Source organism: Manacus candei, unplaced genomic scaffold (genome assembly GCF_025592945.1).
Source record: "Manacus candei isolate 608988 ecotype Guabito, Panama unplaced genomic scaffold, ASM2559294v1 h1tg000002l, whole genome shotgun sequence".
Classification (NCBI taxonomy): domain Eukaryota; kingdom Metazoa; phylum Chordata; class Aves; order Passeriformes; family Pipridae; genus Manacus; species Manacus candei.
In genome coordinates, this window is record NW_026138050.1 from 3,224,982 (window position 1) to 3,231,331 (window position 6,350).

Here is a 6,350-nt window from a genome sequence, read left to right on the forward strand (position 1 = left end):
GAGGTGGGGGACACTGGCATTGTCACTGTCCCACCCGGCTTCTCCAGGCATCCTGAGGCACTGCTGAGTGGAGCTGGCTGCTATGACCACCCTCACTTTGCCCATGGGAGGGCTGGAATCACCTGAAGTGTGAGTGGGAACTGTATCCCTCTGCATCCTTTGCACCATGGAGTCACACAAACAGCCTGAGTGCACGGGACCCCAAACCAGTCATTTTGGGTTTGCCCAGCTCCTGCTCTGGAGAAGAGCTGGATGAAGGTGAAGCTGGGGCTGGGATTGTCCCTAGAGCTCACTGTGCCCTCAGGATCCACGATGTGTCTGGTCAGGGCGAGCTATTTCCCATTCCTCCTCTCCTTCAGAGGAAGCACATCAGGAGCTGTCTGCAGCCCTGTAGGATCCAAATCCACTGCTGGCACTTCACAGGGTTCCTGGGCCACCCCTGCCACCCCTGTGTGCCCATCCTTACCACACCTCAGTCACGTTCCCTGCTGGTCTCTGCAGCCTTGTTTTCTTCCAGAATTAGCCCAAAGAGGTGACTTTATCCCTCCCTGCCTGCCTGGGGCGGGTGTTTCTGCTGCGATCCATCATCAAAGCAACACGGAAGCGTCAGGAACAGTTAGTGAACTGGTGGTGTCAACTTTATCAGAGACGATGTGTCTCTTCTTAATGAAACTTGTGGAAGAGAAAAGCGAAAGAAAGAAGAGGCTGCTGACAATAGATGTATTATTTCACCTCGGATTTACCGGCGCATGCATTTTTCATTCATGGAAGCAGCTGATATGCAGATTTGTTCAGAGAGGAGCAGGTACAGCCCTCGATGGATCAATTCCTGCAGCACACTCAGGAGAAAGGGATCTGGCTGAGCAAATGGCTGTGCAGGGCACTTCCCAAAGCCAGCCCCAAATTTGGTGCCAAAGATAGACTAAAAAGCCAATAATTTTTTTTTAATTATTATCATTATTTTTATTTTGTTTTCCCCAAATTCACACTCTTCAGCCCTGATTCTGTTTCCGTTTTGGGCCAGGAGAGATTTCCTGATCCCCGTGGTTCATGTCTCCCATGTACTTCAGCTGGGGTGGTCTGAACTGACTTTGATCTTCCTCCAGCTCCACTTTGCTGGGGGACCCAGTGCTCGGTGTCCCCAGGGTGGCTTCACCCCTACCCTGGTTTGGAGGAGTATGTCCAGCTACAGACAGCAGAGGTTGAATTTATATTATGGCCTTAATATATATTATACTATATATTATATTATTTATATGGAGGTGGCTTCTTCCAGAGACCCTTCTTCCCTCTGTCACATGGATTCTGGCTATACTTGGGTCACCACAGTCATCCCTTGAACTTCAACACCAGAGCCAAGTGCCTCTTGCTGGTGATCAAAATTTGTCCTCCAGGTGTGTCTGAAGCTCTTCTCTCTCCCTATGCAGCATGTTGTGGTTTCTCTGTGATTTGGGGGGCTTGACTTCCCCACGGCAGTGGGGGGGACAACACCTTGGAGGAGCTAAGTAGAGTTTCACCTCCTTGTACTGATGAAACTGAATCCAGGCAAAATATTTGAGGTGTTTTTCCCTCTCATTAGGAATGGAAGACAGGAGTCTTCTGTCTTCTGGGTACTATACAACCAGCATGAATTATTTAGGATGAAGCATCTCTCCGATAAATAATTTCTTTATGTAGGGAGATTAAATCTGAATTTTTTAAAAAATATAATAACAAAAGCAATTTCTCTCTCTTAAGTCCTCATATTTCACACAGCAAAGAGATCCCAGGCATCCATTCCTGTATTGATCAGCAAATAGGTCCTCTTATAGATTTAGTTCACCCAACCTTGTTTAATTTTGGATTCATTGATTCAATGCAAAGATCTAGATGAAAAGCAAGTGGGCTGTTTCCAGTGCTGGTGATGCTATTTTTAAATAAATCTAGTGCATGCTAAAATAAATATGCAAAGCATTTTGTAAGGCCGTATAGGGGTGGGGAGACCAGATGTACTAAAATATTTAACAAACTTTTTCTTGATTTCTCGAAATGCATGTTTTATTTAGTAAACACTAGTGGAATTTAATCTCACCCGATGTTTGCTCTGAGGCTGTCCCACACCCATTGTCTGGGGTGAGCAGGAACGTGGGACCTTGGAGGAACAGTCTGCACAGTGACATTGGTGGCACATTTAAATGCAAAGCTCATTAACCGTGTCTGGGATTTTTTGTTTGTTTCTTTCTTTCTTTTTTTTTTTTTTATGTTCACGTTCGTTACAAGAGCAAGAGATGAAATACCCATCTACAATTCCCTTTCATCTCCAGGCATGTTTGGGGGGTTTTTTTTCCTCTCTGCTGTTGCTCAGATGACAAAGTTTCTCCTTTGGAATTTTATTTGATTTCAAAAGATGAGAAAGAATTAAAAGCATCTCCGGGAGGCTGAGCTCACCTTACTCTATCTGGGATCCTCCAGAAGGCAGATGAGTGAATTGGAAAAGGCTCCTGGCCCCAAGGGATGGAGTTCATCCCGAGGTCAGACCTGCATCCTGGCTTTTCCTTCACCTGGGGTGACCATCCTGCAGATCTCAGCCCCCTTTCCTGGGGAACTGCATCCTGCTCTGGGCCTACGTGCCTGTCTCCTTGAAACCCTCTGCTTTCAATCCAATCAAATTTAATTGAATTGTGGTTTTGATCACATCTGACTGGTGGCAGAGATCTTGCTGATAATCACATTCCCATGGGTGACATGGAGATGGGGCTGGTGGAGGAGGGAGGTGAGACAGGGGCTTGTGTGCCTGTGCTGATACCTCCTGGTCCTTATGAGACACCAGGGAAGCTACAGGGCAGGCAGGTTCCATCCACCCTGGGGTCAGGCCACGTTTGGGGGTGGGAGAATTTACTGCATATCTCAGAGGGGACTGAACCAGACAGGTTGGGTTGGTTTGGGTTAAAAAAAGGCAGTTTGCTTGGCCAAGCCCTGAGGTGGCTCCATCTCACTGCAGGTGGGGGCTGTTGGGGAGCAACCCCCAGCACTCCTGGTAGCCGGCTTGGCCTCCCCCCGGCCTGCCTGGTGTCCCTGCAGGGGTGTGGGCTCAGCTCTCCACCACATCTGCTGTCGCTACCACACGTGTGCAGCGGCGGATGGCAGCAATTAATTACAGGAATTCATGTGTCATTTACGTGAATTCAACTGGAAGTGCAGCCCCTGGGATGGTGGAATATTCCTGGTAGAGCTGTGCTGCTCCCTGCTCCAGCAAGTGTTTAATGGGGTGTTTATCGTGTGTGCAGTTTTGGAGGTAACGAAGCAGGCGGGGAAGAACGAGCCAGCAGCCTCCCCTCCACCCCCTGGCACTTGGCAGGGCTTGGGCACAGCAGGGAAGGCGTCGGAGATCCTGGGTGGGATCTCAGGTGGGGCTGTGGTCCCTCACCTGAGACACTGGGAATTTTCCCCCAGGTTGGGGTGAAAACAGTGATCCCCCACCCTGACCTCGACTGCTCCACTGAGATGCTGGAGGGACACACGTCCCTCCTTCCAGTGCTGCTCACCCTGGGGCACGTGGGGGTGCAAAGATGGGGCTCCACAGTGCAACCCCCACATCTGTAGTGCTCTGATATGGTGTTGCCATTGCACGAGACCGTAAGACCACTGAGTTTGCAGGTTGCCAGGACTGAGGCTTGGAAGACCTGCTCTGTCTGAACTTTTCTTGACCTTCCACAGCTCTGTTTCACTTTGTTTAGTTGTTACAGCAGTTTTTGTCATTGAGCAGGTGGCTGTGGGCAATTTATCTTGTTGCTGTTTGCGTGATACAGCCTGTGGTTTAATGCATCTGATCTCCTTGGTTGTACTGATCAGAGAGTCACAGAAGGGCTTGGGCTGGAAGGGACCTTAAAGATCCTTCAGTTCCAGCCCCCCAGCACAGGCAGGGGGACCTTCCATGCCCTGTCCAAGCTGGCTTTGAACACTTCCAGGGGTGGAAATGGAAGACACCTATGACAGTGAACTGCCAGAGGAGGATGGAGGGATGTAGTTGTGGAGTGTAAATGAGAAAAAAGACTCCTGCAAGGACCTGCAGTGTGCTAACTCGGTGCAGAAGATAGCAACAAGCCAGCAACAAATATCATGGCCAGAAGGATGAGAGGACAGTGCCAAGTCAAGCAGCCGTCCAACAGAGCAATGCTGGGCCTGGAGGAGAGGGAGGAGTCTGGAAAGGAACAACGAGGTCAAGAAACTGAAGTGTAAGGTGACAGCCAGAAATAGAAGGCAGCCAGTGATATTTGTATCAGAGGTATCATGGGGAAGGCATGAAGGAATCCAGCCCTGAGATACCCAACTTCTCATGCTCAAGCCTTTCCCTTCAGAACTGGTATAATCTCTCTTAATGGCTTGTCTCAGCTCACAATGAGAAAGGATGGAGCTGGGCATGGCACTTCCACTGGTCCACTGGTTTGGTTCACACCTCCACTGGTTTGGTTCAGATCAGATCACTAATGAGCTAATTAGTTGCTATGGAAATGTAATGTGGGAGAACTTTGGGGAGGAAAAATTATAGGTAATTTTTATTTGTTTTGGCCCTGTTCCTATAGCAACAGGAGAACTTGTCACTGAGTACCAGTTGGTTTCCATGGAGTTGGCTGCTAGTTCTGGGTTATTAATGCCTCCAAGCATGAAACAGTGCAACTTACCTTGTAGGACTTGTGGGTTGTCCTCCATCATCCACAGGAACTTTGCAGTTACCCAAACTCAGGGCCTTGCTTTAGCAGGGGAATGAGCACATTCCCAGAAGTTGAGTTGGAATGTTTGTCGTCAACAGATACAGCGCTAGAAGGATCGATTATTTTGCCCCTCTCTTGAATTCAGGACATCGTGGAATGAATAATCCATCACTTCATAGCCTGTTCTACTCACAGCATTGCCTGATTTTTAATTGGATTTTCTCTGGGTTCAGCTTCCAGATGCTTGGCGTTGATCTGCCTTTCTCTGCTAAATTAAGAAGTCTTTTAGCACCTGGCAGTTCTGCTGTAAAGGGACTTACTGTAATTAAGTCACTTCTCGTCTCACCATGGCTGGTTCTCCTGAACGAAGCCGTTTGTTTTCCTTCAGCCTCTCACCCTGATGCATCACCCGTTTTTGTGCACCTCCAAACAAAAGGGATGCACAAGGGATGCAGTCTCTGCTTTTCAGAGTGTTGGAGCTCTGTTGAGGGACCTCTCCAAACTCCTTCAAAAGCTGAGCCTTGGAACCAGACCAAACGCTCCTGAACACTACAGAGAGTGGATTTGGGAGATATTGGTTTTATGATCGGTTATAATTTCCCTCCCACCAGTGAACTCCTCAGCTTTCCATAGGTGATAATTACCCAGTAGGAGCTAAAATGTCTCTCCCCACTCCCCACCTATCAACCCATTCTCCACTTTGAAGGCATCACCGTTTCTTTCCAAAGTGTCCTGGCCAATTCCCTTGGCCAAGTGAGCTCAGAGTGCTTGGGCATCCTTTCTTGGTTTGGAAGATGGTGCAACATCTTCCACCTCTCCCCGGGGAGAGCGACCTCGCTCCAGCTTTGAAGGCAAATAAAGTGATCAGTGTGTGGATAAACCTTTAATGATATTTGGCTGAGTGCGCCACGCAGTTGGAAGGGAGGCACGAAGCAAAGGGCAGCTCCTCATCACCAGCCCTTCTTCAAATCCCTTGGCAAGCTCTGCTCCTGGCCCTGCAGCCCTGCATGCTGTGCTCACAGCTGCTCCGTCACCATCAGTGAGGCACAGCCCAAATGCCTCAAAAGGAGGGTGCAGAGAGGGGGTAGAGGATGAGCCTGAGATGAAGGCTGGCTGTGGAGATGGGAGGAAAATCCTGAGCCACCCAGGTGGGGTCTGGCTGGCAAAGCCAGAGAAGCCAAACCTTCAGTGTGGAAGAAAGGCTTCATCCAAGAGTTCCTGCATCTCATCACTGCCACTTGATTTACAGATAAATTATGTAAGAAATTCCTCTGCTTACTCTGTGTTTGTTCTTCCATATGGTTCTTTCCAACGGTGGTACCCGTGGCAGGAGAGACTTGGAAAATTTTTTATTTAGGCAACTGGTGACATTGGCTTTAGCACAGAGACTGACTGTGGGATGGAGAGTGTCACCTGGGTAAAGGAGGAACATCCAGCACACCAGGAACCCAGCTCCAGGTTGGGAATCCAGGTCAGGGACCCAGAAGATGAGATCAGCAGGTGCCCAGGAGGGGATGTGCAGGGAATGCACAGTGTGGCCCCCGCCCCAGGGCAGCTGCCGGGGTCTCTCTGCCTGTATCAGTGTCTTGGCTATAAATAACAGTGATGTTCTTGGTGGTCATTTCCAAACTGGCTGTGACCCAGGACTCACAGGCTTCC